The sequence below is a fragment of the Myripristis murdjan genome, chromosome 17 (genome assembly GCF_902150065.1).
Source record: "Myripristis murdjan chromosome 17, fMyrMur1.1, whole genome shotgun sequence".
Lineage (NCBI taxonomy): Eukaryota > Metazoa > Chordata > Actinopteri > Holocentriformes > Holocentridae > Myripristis > Myripristis murdjan.
In genome coordinates this window covers 6,560,698-6,575,397 of record NC_043996.1, presented here as the reverse complement: position 1 = coordinate 6,575,397, position 14,700 = coordinate 6,560,698, and positions in this window count along the sequence as shown.

The window sequence follows — 14,700 nt, the reverse complement described above, 5'->3', positions numbered from 1 at the left end:
TGCTGTGAAAATGTTTTAACATGATTTTATAATGTGCAGTTTGGGTATCAGTTAAAGGGATAGTTTGCATTTTTGGACATGAAGTTGTATCAAATCCTCCCCTGGCAATGTAGTGCATGAAAAGAGATTTGGGTAACGTTCTGGCCTCCTGAAGTATGCTGGGGTCACAAAAGTCAAAAGTTTTGCTTCTCAAAACAACATGCATTCTAAATAGTAATACATTTGCATAACAAAACCAACACCGACTATCATCTTCAACAACTTTGGCCTCTTGGAGTCTGTTTGAGCAGCGAAACCAAGATGGCAAGAAGTTAAAAAACTTTGTGTGTGTAGAGCACATTTCAGCAAGGATGACTATGTGCCCACATGGCCAGGACAGAGGAAACAACATGTTTTGAGGAGCACTGCTGTGCCAGCCCCCCTGGTAAGAAAACCAGCTACCAGCTAATAAGATGGCTTACTGTCTGGTTAGAAGGTAACCAGCATTACAGTTTGGCTGAAGTGGCTAACAAGAGTCAACTAGTATGATCAGCTGATCACACAGGATCATCAGACTAGTGAAGCATTTCATAATATAACGTTATATGATTGGCCATTATTATTATTGTCTGGATTGAGACTGCCTGCAGGGCCTTGCATGTGCCTCTGTTTTCTGTCAGAAAAAAAAGCTGTGTCAATACGAGCCTGGCCTACTCATATCTACTGATACTGATGGAGCGAAAATGGTGCCTAGTGATTGTGAAGTCTGAGTTTTTGCCCACAGTTGGTTTTATGACAGAAATTTATCACCATTTTGAATGCATGTAAATTCGAGAAGTAAAACTTTTTATTTTTGTGACCCCAGCAAACTAGCCAGAAGTACCTATTTCAAAACTTCAGGAGACCAGAGCTTTGCTCAGGGGACACTTTAAAAAAAAAAAAAAAAAAAACCTTTTCATGCACTACACTGCCGGGGAGGATTTCATATGACTCCATGTCCAAAAACGCAAACTATCCCCTGAACATGCTGCTGAGCAGCGCTTGTGACTACATCCCATATCTGATTGAAGGGTCTACTGTGGAGTTTAGGGAAAGGAAAGGTGAAATGATTTGGTGACCAGTCAGCTAGTGCCTAAACAGTGCACAGTGAATGTGTGTTTACAGGTAAATCAAATTCAGAGGCTCTAAGATCAGAACAGAATCATTGTTCTGTGACCAAACAGGAGTTGGCATTGTGACGTCATAAGTGCCATAAGTTCCATAGGTTCCCCATAAAGCAACTTTACTGGAGAGATTTCAGTCAGTTCAACTTGGTGAGAGTGTGCAGCAACATTTTTTACAGCAACCTTACCATTTTGCGCATACATGGTTGGAGAAAATCTTGTAGTCAAATCCAGTGACATGGAAGGTAAGTGTATTTGTTCTGTTGGTTTTTCTGTCGTCTAGCACCAAAAACACAATGCTCTCAAAGATCCAGACTGACACTGCTGACTGGGACTCATATCAAGTAAATGCAGCTGGATTAGGTGGAAGCTGATGCACAAAGTGTTTTACTGATGATGAAATGAGCTTCTGGTCACTGACATGAGTTGTAGAAAGCAGTCAGATTGATCCATGGACAGATGGAGTTCCCAGTAGCAGGTGTCCTCTCCGTTCATGGCTAGAAACCTGTCCTTCTCTGTCCCAGGCCAGGACTTCCAGATACAGAGAGGAGACCGGCTCTCATCCGGCTCCTCAGATTACATGGTGCTGGACTTCCTGGGAGAAGGCAGCTTCGGGAAGGTCACCAGGTGTGTGGAGCTGGACACCTACAAGATGGTGGCCATCAAAATAATGAAGAAGCGGCAGCAGGCGATGCGTGATGCCCAGCTGGAGGTGAGAAAACAAATAAGGGTTTTAAAGCTGCACTAGGCCACTGTGCACACTGACGGCACCAAATGAAAAAAGGAGACTGTGAATTTTGAGGACTTCAACCCTCACAAAGGGACAGACATTCAATTGGGCTGATAACACAGGTGGATTTTTACATTCAAATCTTGCCTGGTGCAGGTGTAAGTTGCACCACGCTTGTAACACTGTGTAGTTATGTTAAATTATGTTGCACATTAGTCAGCCTCAAAAGACTTTATAAAAACAAAATCATTTCTCGTTATAGTATGGAAAATTAAGTTTGTTAGTTCTGTGCTGTTATTTTTGGGTTGTGCGCTATGCACTATTCTTTATTTTGCTATGATGGGAAATTTAAGTTTACTGATATGCTAAATTTCAAATTCTTGCGCATTGCTCTTTATGTATTTGTTGTGACGAGTGTAACTTTGTAAGGTAAAAGGGGTAGGATTATATAAGGTTTGCTTCTACCTACACCCTTTCGGTTACATAGTCTAACTGAGAAATCAGTCTTTGAAATGTACCGAAATAAACTAATTCATTCAATTCATTCATTCATGTCAATGTTATATATTCATAGAAGCAGCTCTGCCCAGCCAGAGGACGCAACGTGACCGAAGTCACTGTTTTGCTTCAGTGTGTGTGCCATAGATTAGTGTTTGTTGTACAGGCCAAAATCCCTTTGGAAAATATGAATAGCCTTTTTGAAAAAAGCAAAAATAAGAGCTGTGTTGAATTTGTACCCATGACATGTACTACATTTTGATTAACATCTTATAATTATTACATTACCCCACTTTATTACAAGAGTGAGGAGACAAATAGTTTTCAAAAGTGTGAAAACCAAATGTAATACAGTAATTGCCAAAAATCCATGAACAATCAGCCTATTATTATTTCACAGTTTTTGCCATTAAGACGAGTGCTGCAACTGAAAAAGATGAGAATTTATTTATTGTAAATGCAGTTAATTAAAAAGAGGGAAAAAGTGTTATGGTTAAATAGTTATAAATAAACAGTGATTATAGCACAGTTACCTGCACATTATTATGAATGTTTTTTTTCTGCACTAATGGGAAGATATTACATTAGGCTTGAGTTGTGAAAGACCTTGTTCCCAAGTGAACTTTCCATATGTAAAACTCTTTCTTGGACACGTCACATCTCCTCCAGGTTTCCATGCTGAAGAAGCTCCGAGCTCTGGACCCAGACAAGTGTAACCTCATGAGGTGGAACGGCTGTTTCAATCACAGAGGACACTTTTGTCTGGAGTTCGAGATGCTGGACATCAGTCTCCGGGACTTCTTGAAGCAGAGGGGCTTCCGGGGTCTCTCCCTGAGCGAGATCAGACCCATAATGCATCAGGTATGGTCTTAGTTCCTGTTTCAGAATGGATGTTGCTCAAACACAGTCGACTCTGTCATAAAATCCATGTCTGTGACTGTCCTGACTTTTCAGCTGGCCACAGCACTCGCACATCTGAAGAGTGCTGGGATCACACACTCTGACCTGAAGCCAGATAACATAATGATGGTGGACCATGTCTGGCAGCCCCTGAAGGTCAAAATCATTGATTTTGGCTCAGCCTTTGAGACCTCAGGGGCCAGGTCGGGGTCCTATATTCAAACCCGCTGGTACAGGTGAGTAACTGACACCATTTCAGCTCTCTGATCGTACTCTAGTTTTCATGGCTGGTTGTTCCATCACTTTTATGAACATCAATAATAACTTGACTGATGGTAGCATTATTCCAATGGGTGGATTCATGTCGCCTGTTGAGATTGCCACCTCTCAGTGTTTTGTGGTGGATGTGTGCGTGCTGGAATCTTCTAAATGATGTTGCTCTTCTCTCAGATCCCCGGAGGTCATGCTGGGTCTTCCCTACACAGAGGCCATTGATGTCTGGTCTCTGGGCTGCGTCGCTGCTGAACTGTTCCTTGGTCAGCCGCTCTACCCGGGAAGGAACGAATATGAAATGGTAAGTCTCCAACTGAATTTGTTTCCTTCACCGTCTATCCTCATCGGCTTTTTATTTCCCATTTTGAAATGTATGAAATTGTATGTTTTGAAATACAGTCAAAGAAAGATACACAAAGGATTGATTTGGGCTAAATTGGCATTTCCTATTCCATGGTCATAGATTAATTTAGGTTAAATTTAAGAAGCTCTTTCTGTTTTCTTTCAAACAAACCAACACCAAGTTTTTTACAATACATCTTCAATGGATAAAGTATATACAGATACAGATATAAATAGATGTGTGTGTGTGTGTGTTTGTGTGTGTCTGTGAGTGTGCTGCACAGCATAGATTTAGATATCGATATACAGATGAGAAAGTGACTGAAAGTCAAAGCCTCAGTGTCACCTGACTTTGTGTTGTATGTCCAGTTCAGCCTCATAGTGCGGACTCAGGGTCCTCTGCCTGACCACCTACTCCATTGTGGACGCAGAACAAACATGTTTTTCTGCAAATCCAGCACCAACCACCATCAATGGAGACTCAAGGTACCACCACTCTGTCTATCTGTCTATTCGTCGATCTGTGTTCTTTACTGTATTTAGGATAAATGGCTAACGACAACACTGTCTGTGTTTAGACACCAGCAGAGTACTATGGGGACAATGTCTCCTGGTCAGGAGAGACCCTGACGCAGCCTCTCAGGTCCCTGGAAGACCTTCAGCAGGTAGGTGGTTTCTTCTGTTTCTCCCACTTCTAGGAACTGAACACCAGCTCATTTCATACAATCACATCAATTTCCAGGAAGTCTGATTGACTGGTTCCATATTGTTATGAACCAGGAATGAAACTTCAGATATTCTTTATCTCTTTTTTTTTTAACCTTCAGATCAGTGGGTCCGGACGTGGGACATCAGCAGGCAACATGGCAAGTGATCTGTGTCGGTTCGTGGCCATGCTGAAGAAGCTGCTGCAGCTGGATGCTAACCAAAGAATAACACCCAGACAGCTCCTGCAGCATCCATTCATCAGCATGAGCCACCTACAGGAGCTCATCCCCCACAGGCCAAAGTAAGTCTGTGTTAGAGGCCCATTAAATCATTTTTGACTGACAATACTATTACACTGGATATCGTATCAACAATTGCATGTCCAGCACTTCAACTGTTTGAGTTGGAGCTGAAGGTGGCAGATCAGACCAGCTCTAGACCTCCTCCAGCTCTGTCCTGCTGAGTTTAAAGTGTGGCTCAATCTGGAGGGGAGAAGTGCTCCACTCTGAATGATCCCTCAGTGCCAATGATGCTGTGGGACTATTGCTTTGTCATTTGCATTTTGGTCTTGAAAGCCAAGGTTTTTAGCCTCCCCAGCTGACATGTGATGTAATGCTGGGCACTCGCTTACAGCACTGGCTTCCACAAATGAGCAGCTGAAAATGCAGTGGGTTTTTGGGTGTATGGAAAGGGCTGAAATTGTCTTGGATGGATTGTCTTGTGACTCAAATAGGTGTAGAGCATTTGTTTCCAAACACAGTATGGTCTGGCTGGTCAGTTTTGAAAGCCAGACATTTTGTGCCTCTAAGTAATAAACATCATTCCATTTTATCCCTTTATATCTCTGTGATGAAGATATCTGATTCATTAGTTTTATGTTTTCTTCCAGTGTGCAGCCCTGCCATAAGATGATGGCTGTCTGTCATCAGACCTCTGACCGTGGGAACACTATGTCCTGGTCCACCCACCAGCCATCCCGGCCCCAGCAGGCCTCCTCCACCACTGCCTGCCTTGCCCAGCCAAGCAACCCCCACCAGGGTCATGCTTTTAGGCACAGGGACCCGGCCCAGGCACCCCGACAGGGCACAAACCCCATTGCCACCACCAAGAGGAAGGGAAGCTCTGGTGGACTGTCTGTGCCAGGCCAGGCTGAGCACAGTAAACCCCTCCAGGCTCAGCCCTCCGGTCACAGGAGCCTGGCCCAGGCACCCCAACGGGGCGCCAACCCACATCCCTCTAGCACCAGCAAGAGGAAGAGGAGCTCACCCAGAACACTGGTGCAGAGCAACTCTGTGGTGGCCCCACCCGTTTCCACTGAGGGGCCTGGGTCAAATCAAACATCTGAGTCCCAATCCAGACCTCAGGTGAAAAGGAGGAGGGTTGAGGAGCAGACTGGAGAGGGGCCCTCACACCAGGCCAGGGCAGAAAAGAAGAGGAAGAGGGCTGATCTGCCATGTGGGGATGACAGACACAGGTAAGCTCACCTGCATCTCACACTGTGAGGCTCCATTTGCTTTCAGTCAGCAGAAAGTAAACCATGTCCAAGCGATGAACCACTCTGTGAAATAATTATTCCAGTGGCTATTCCAGATTCAGTTTACATTTGACTAGTGAGAAACTAACATTAAATCATCAACGGACACAATTAAATATAAATAATCTGTTGTCATAACCTAGTTTGTCTTTCAGTGGTTTCAGTTTGGGATGGGGATGTCCGTGTGTAATACACACATACTGCATCAGTAATTTATTGATTTCACTTCTTCTTCTCACAGTGCCAGAGATACAGGCCTGCCTGACAGCAAGAGGGCCAGGATGGTAACCAAGCCCAGGTCCAATGGAGCTGCAGCCAGGGCCCAGAGCACAGCCAGCACCTACAGGGCTGAGAGTGGCACCCTCTCCTCTGTGGCCCGTACCTGGTATGCCAGCTTTGTCCCAGAGCTGCTGCCCTCCCTGCCCTCCCAGTGCTCAAAGAGGGCTAATCCTGGGCCTGGAAGGGCCACGTAGAGCCCAGAGTCCTACCCGTCCCTCGAGGCCCCTCCAGCCCCCTCTTGTACTTCCTCAGTGTAAAAGATCCAGTAAGTATGCAAGCAGTGTTGTCAGTAATGTTAGCATAGCATTACATTGTAAGCCAATAAAGTTAGCCAAGTTAACTCAGGCAAAGAGAGTTTGGTTTGCTGGATCATTCAGCTTAAAGTGTCCATGTGTGATCTCTGCCCCAGCGGTGCGTGCATGTTGAGTATTATTTTGTGTCTCTTACAGAGGAGCTACATTGAGGACACCACCAGGTGCAGCAGCAGAACGAGGCGCACACCGTCACTGGTCCTCACTGGTGGTCTTGGCTCTCCAACAGCCACTCGCTCCTTAACAAACTCAAAAAAAATACTACAATCAAATAAAATACAAAATACAATACAATCAAATACAATGAAAGCAGAATTGATTGAGCTTCAACACAACACATACGTTTCAAGGGTAACATATACATCATTATTATCAGATAAACAAAATAAAACAGTCAATAAAATGATAATTAAAACAGACAGAAGGTTAGTAATAAATTAAATTCATTGCAGTATTAACAGCCAATCACAGCTAGTCGTGGCAAATGGAATCATTAAATGATAATTCTGGTATTTTTCAACCTGCTGGAGAGCTGGAGAGAGGAATCACCAGAGAGAGAGTTTGTTGTTTTTGCGTACAGCAAGTGTAGCTTCATGTTATCTAAAAATGAAAAATCAAAAGTTTTGTTGATCAGGCTGCTGCATTCTTCAGGTAAGTTGCTGACAGTGCCTCTATTCTTCAGCTAAAATGTCTTGATATGGCTTCAGAAATCTTCTGCTTGTAGTTTTATTCTTTATTCTGGTGAATTGTATTCTTCAGGTAAGTTGTTAATAGTACCTTTTTATTCTTTGGTAACAATATCTTACATGGAGTCTGCCTTCCCCTGTTGCCACTTCTCAGTTACAATCCCCAGGGAGTGCATCTTCATTTGTTAAACCTCATATTTTGTGCATCTCCATTAAAAGAAGGCATTCATTTCTCTTCCTGCAGGTAACAGGTTCATGTACTCCGAGGCTCACATGTTGTTATTTGTGGCCTGTTTTATTATGGCCAAGTTTTACATCCAAAGAGTGCCTTACCTTATTATTGAAAATCAACTCAATATTAAAACTCGACCTCTGCTGCAGCAGATGGTACACTGGTGTGTTTTTTCTCCTTGCATTTGCTAATATTTTTTCCTTTTGTTCATCTTGTGGCACCTTCTAAAGAGACCAACAGTTCATCCATCCATCCTCAACCTGTGTGGCACCAATAATATGCTGCTCTCTCGTCTCCAGTTTGACCTTTTGACCATTAATAACAATGATATATTATTATATTATTGTTATGATTGTTATTGTTTTCATCATTTCTTATTTTATTTTATTTATTTTTATGTATTTTATAGTGACTTATTTATTATCGTAGTATAATTAAGTTATATACTCTCTGAATGTTACCTTGGGTGGGGGGAGGGGGGATATCTACTTGTCAAAATGTGTTAAACAGTGAATTGTCTAAGTTGTATTAACAAAAATGTAGAAATAAACCTTGTTATATATAAAAAAAAAAATCAGTTCTGTAGTGCTGTATCAATTATAACTCTGCGATTTATGTCTGTTAGGTATTTCAGGGTTTCCAAAATACCATCACATACAAAACAGGAGAACATTATAATTCTGTGTTGTTTATATCAGAGACACAGCTCCTTCAGTCTTATGCCATGCTGGATATTTGAAATGTCACATGTTCCTTTCCAGCAGAGGGCCAAATTACATCACATTTGGAAGCAAATATTTTTCATGTGTTGTGTCAAGCAAACTAATAGACACATATTGGAATCAGAGTGAATATTATAGGAAACGTTACAAAATGTTCTAAGCCCTTTAGAGATTTAATACTTTTTATGGGCATTTCTGCTTTATTAGACAGTCACAGTGGAGAGGTTCAAAGGAAGGACAGGGCAGAGAGAAGGGATGACTGTCATAAATGTAGCACAGAGAAAGCAGGACTCAAATGCACAACAAAGACCAGATTCAAAAAGCAGATTTTTTTTTACCAGGCAGAGGTTGGTACACGGGTAGGCAATCAAACCAGGCAGAGGTGTCCAAAAAACGTGAGGCAAAAGGCAAGGTCGAAATACAGGCAAGGATCATACACTCAGAAACAATGACTATGACTATGGCTGTGAAATAACGCTGGTACGTGAGCTGAGAGCTACAATGAATTGGCGACGAGACAAGACACAAAGGGGGAATATAAGCTAGGACTAATGGGAGTGATTAGACACAGGTGCGGGAGATACAATCAGGGATCAGGTGAACACAGACGAGGAGGGGGCGTGGCAGACAGGAACCTGGAACAGAGGCAGAGATGAGTGATCACAAAATAAAACAGGAACTGCAAGACATGAAACATGAGGGAGAAAATAAAATACTAAACAGACAGTGAAACATGACAATGACATGCAGCAAATAGTCCAGTCATTTTATGAAAAAACCTAGGACAAATTGCAAGAGAAGCAAACTCAACTGATTTTGTATCCTCAGTTTGTCCTGAGTGAGGGAAAAAAAGTCCCAAGAAATCCCATTGGTGGAAAGTTTTGAAAATCACCTATTTATGACCACATATTACCAAAAAACACTGTTTTTAACACACAGGGGAAAGGAATCAAAATTTTACTTTCAGATATCACTATAAAAATTCACAAGATGATTACACACACAAAGACAAGAAAAAAAGTCAATTACCAGTTTTTTGAATTATTCTGTTTACACATGCATATCACACATTATCTGATTTGATATGCGCTAATAAGGAATATGAGGAATAAATGCCAGAACAGATATTTAAACAGTGGATTAAAAGGTTACTATATATATAGTAACCTTTTAATTCACTGTTATATAGTAACCTTTTAATTCAAGGTTACTATATATATTTTGAATATAATTAATTTTGAACCCCTTTCCCGTGTCTTAAAAACAGTGTTTTTTGGTAATATGTGGTCATAAATAGGTGATTTTCAAAACTTTCCACCAATGGGATTTCTTGGGACTTTTTTTCCCTCACTCAGGACAAACTGAGGATACAAAATCAGTTGAGTTTGCTTCTCTTGCAATTTGTCCTAGGTTGACCCCAATTTTGGCCTAAAATTACTGGACTAAAAGGGTTTGGGCAAGATTTGATCCCACTATCAGGGCAACCGAAAGTTTGAATATTTTGAATAGGTGGTAGGTCAGTGAGAAAAAGCCACCGCTCATCCATAAGCTGTATGCTTAGAAAAGGTGCTGGAGCTGAACTTAGGGACTAAGGAAAACAACAAAACAGCAACGGCACACTAAAAGACTGTGCATATCAGGGGCGAGCGGTCATAATAAGCTATTATGATAAGCTAATGCAGCACATGCCCAAGTCCTTCAATTAAAATCTTTAAAATGTTGTTCTCCTAGTGTGTCCTTTTATAATATACCTTATTTCTATCATTTTGGTTGCAAACCACTGCCTATATACACGTATCTATCTCAATTTGCTAGTGAAATGCTGGAAAGTTGACAGCTTGACGCGCGCATGTGCTCTGTGATTCCGAGTATTCACAGTAGTTTTGTAGCTGGTGTTTCCTGTACGTGGCGTTTTGAATGGAAAATAAGCTGCCTGTGAATCAGCTTTTCAGAAGACGCATGCGCAACACGAGTAGCTACGTAGCAGCTCGCTTGAAATGTTCAGCGGCAACAGCAAGTCATTCACTTGACAGCTAGCTACCGTTAACGTCGTTAGCTGGCTAGCTAGTACGGGAACGTTAACATTAGTTTGTTCTTTCATCTGCATCGTGCCAATCGAAATGGGTGAAAATACAACTTCAATTGAGTAACCTGGCATGTTTCATCGATTTAGGCTACTGCAGGTGTTATGAAAAAGAGGTGTTCTCTAACTTATGCATCACAAAATTAACATTACATTGCAGACCGTTAATAAAGATGTGTTGTTGATCTATCTCACTAAAAATAGCAGACAGTTCAGGGCACCAAGGGTATTTATTGGCTTTATCCCAGTTAAAAACACTTTTGGCAATTCTTTCATCTGGCATAGAAGACAAATGATTACATAGCCTAATCATTTCCCCTTTCTGCTTTATCAGACATGGAACCCATCCCATGTCACCCTGGAGAGCCAGAACAGGAGTAAATTTATGCACCCCCAAAAAGTAGCGTATAGCTCGATTTTGAATAGCATTAACCCTGGGTGAGTCCTTACTTCCCCATATTCCTGCTGCATATAAGAGAACCGGGGTGACACAGGCATCATAGAGCTTTGAAAAAGTAGCATATCCCAGATCCTTGCACTTCTTCATTTTACTCACAATCGGACGTAGAGCTCTACCTGCTGTATCTAAGAGGGTATTGTTAGCTCCCGATTCTTTTGTTGAAAGCCCAAGAACAGACCGGAGTCAGTCTTCCATTTTCTGATGCAACATTTATTATGGTCACATATAAAGCAAGGCAGCGCTGGTCTCAGTGTGACAGAGCTCCCGCAGGATCTCAGTCAGAGTGAGCGTCGATATCAGGAAATGATACACATTTATGTTCTTGGGCTTGGGCCTGCCCCGTACATAGGTTGGACTTAAACGCAACCGAGAATAATTGGCCAGTTACCCGGACATGGACAGGCCAACCACTGTCCATGCCTTGTTTCTGGAATGTGTGATGCTATGTGTGTGAATGTTGACTGGGCGTGTATCTAATGCAACAGACCTAAATAACAAGATAGAGAAAGTACATCTGGCTCCTGCTGTGTCTGTCCTCTGCTTAGCAGCCAAGCTGCCCTGAACTATGTAATACATTGGATAATGCAAGAAACATTGAACTATACGGCCAATTGTAACAGTATTAATCCCTTCTTCCCATTTTAGATGTTCCTCCAAAATGAAGCCAAGGTACTTATAAGTACTGGTGTAACATATTGGCTTAACTCCCACATAAAAATTAACGGAGCTTCTATTTACACCCCTGCTGTGTGTTATCATCACCCCGTGGCACGTCCGAATAGTTCCGATCTCATGGTAAATTCCAACATTTTTTTGGTAACACTGTGAGCATGTTCATGTGTCATTTGCTTGACTCTGTAACTGGTTATTATCATGCAAGCGGGCGCTTGCATGAAATTGGGACCACAGCATGACTACATAAAAACGTCACCGTTCGCCACTGGTGCATATATAAGTTTATTGCAAGCTTTCAGTCATAAGTAGTAGGTTGAAAAGAAGGAAAAGATATATGGATATATGGCATTTAGGTGCTTCTTAAATGATTTTCCTCAGTTTTCTAAGGCATGACCTCTGCGTGGCACTAACTGAGAACCAACCGAACAACTATTTAATAGAGCTGAAGACTCTTGAAAATTATCGGTCTGTCTCCTGTTTTTTAATTTAAACAGTTTAAAACTGCAGCACTGAACTTTGTATTTCTGGATGATTTGTCTCCCCTAAATTCAATGTTTGAAAAGTAGCCTACACTTCTGAGTCACACCAGTTAGTGCCTTCAAGTTTGTTAAACAAACAAAAAAAAAGTCCTGGAATAGTCAGATGAGGTCAGTAACCATGCTATGATTTTATGAATGAATCCAGTAGAAACTTCTTTCTTCAGCATTGATCCTGATTTCCTGCTCTTTGTTTGTCAAAGCTATTTGACCCCGTTGCTGTAGCTGAGCAGAAGCCTGCAGCACATCCATATTAGGATCAGTGCGGAAGTGGCTGGTGATGTGATGCTCTCTATGTCTGAGGATGATGCCAGATAATGTAGAAAGAGGGCCTTGGTTCCAACATAGGAACTTGCTTCACTATGTTCTCCTTTACATGAAAATCCTGTTCTCAGTTTGGGAGAAGTCCTCATGCAAATTGCACAGGGCAGGGAAAACTAAGAGTTGTAGATGAAGAAATAGTTGGAAAGGTGGATTAGCGATAGAAGCAGTGGGTGCGTTTGGAAGACAAATAGTGCTTAATCACCACTAACAGGAACAACACGTTGGGTAGTTTTAGCACTAGTACTGTTAAGTGTTGTCAGTAGGACTAATAATGGGCTACATGGTTGCAATTAAGCATCTAAGTGATTAAAAAATAATGATAAAAAAACTAGAAGAGTGCACTCAGTAGAGAACAGAGGCCTTTATCATGAAGCAGGATTCAGGCTTTAGTGAGATATCTTTAGGCTCCACTCCGGATTTTCTGTATCACAAAGCTGGTTCACCTCTGATCGGGACAGGAAACCTATCCTAAACCTATCCTGAAAGCCAATCAGCTGTTTGCCAAAACGTGGCCTGCCCAATCATTGAGAATCCCATTGAAGAGGGAGCCCAAATCGTGAGGAGAGCATTACGGCGTGAAAGGATTTTCCTGGACCGATCAAACCTGTTAGATTTTGCTGACGGCTCTCTGTATGAGAGAGAGGCTGTAATACTGATGTGAAGCAGCACTTCAGCCTGGCTAACAGCTGTCTGCTATACAGAGCTGACACTCTGTAGGAGAGGAAATCAGAAATGGGAGATCATTAAAGGGAATTTGATAATTAAAAGTATATTTAGAGGGATTTACAACATTTTAGGGACATTTAAAATGGCACAATTAATTAGCTCTAAATATTTTTGGGGGGCAAATTATTCCTGGGTGAGAGAATGGGCCTAATTGACAGCTTGCTGATGCATGTATAACAGGCTATAATAAAAAGGCAAAACTACCAAATGCAATGATGTTGTAATTTTTACTTGCTCCCACGTTCTTTTAATTAGGGGTTACACCTGGAGGAATTCAACTCTACCTGTCATACATGCAACACATCTGTGCAGTGCAGTGAGTTCATGGGTTTCAGCAGGAGTGCCCAACCAGTCGATCGGACTGATCCCAAGTCGACCGCTAGGAGTGTAGGAAAAAATGAAAAAAAAAAAAAAAAAAAAAAAAAAAAGTTTTTTTTATGTGTAACTGTATGTTTTGTTTTGTTGTAGTTATGTGTCGTTGGATATGTTTTGTTTTGTGCTATGTTGTTGGATATGTGTGGTTTTATTGTAAGTTTTTGTTGTTAGGATATGCATTGCCTTTGTTGAAGTTTTATGCTGTTAAATATATGTTTTGTGTTCTGTATATTAAAAAATGCATGACAGGAAGCTGACAGCTGTCAACAGTAGCTAGCAGCTAGCGACCAGAGCGGTTACGCACTCCTAAACGTTAACATGGCTGAGGGGAAACGAGCCAAGACCTACCATTTTCACCCTCAATGGGTGCTAAAAGCCTTTACGTGCCACAAAAGTGCGGGATATGAAAGCACAGCTTGCAGCACGGCAGTCAATCTTCACCAAACCGAAGACCCAGGGTAAGGCCGCAACTATTGCTTCCTATCGCGTCAGTCACGTCCTTGCTAAACACAAGAAGCCATTCAAAGACGGCGATATTGTGAAGGAAGCCAAGGTAAAGGTGTGACACAGCTTGACAGTGCACGTTATGAGGGGCATGTTCAGAGCATCTCAGAGTTTGAGAGGCGTTTAAGTGACTTTGCATCCATCGAGCCTGTAGCCAGCTATGTGTGTTATCCATGTGGTGCAAGTGTTGATGTTGGTGACATTGCCGCCAAAGTCAAATCACTTTGGCGGCATGGAAAGCTCCGCTGTTGAGGATGAGATTCTGACGCTGCAAAATAACATTGAGATCAAAGCCAGATCAACATCCGCTCAACCTGGAGAGCATGTAGTGTTCTGGAAACTACTGGTGGAGAAGTATCCCAATGAACCTGACAGCTCTTTTTGGATCAACTTATTTGTGCGGCTCTGCTTTCTCGCACATGAAAATCATTAAGTCCAAGTACAGATCAAGAATGACAGATGACCACCTTGCAGCCTGCCTACGCCTTGCAACCAGCTCCTAGACTCCTGACCACGAGAAGCTAGCCTCCTCCTCCCAGTGCCAGGTCTCCCACTAAGGTAGGAAGTGATTTCCTTTTTTCAAACTCAGAGATCAACCTGTTTTGTATCTGGCTTATTTTTCTGTTTGGTTCATATTAAGGTCAGTTATGGCCATTGCTC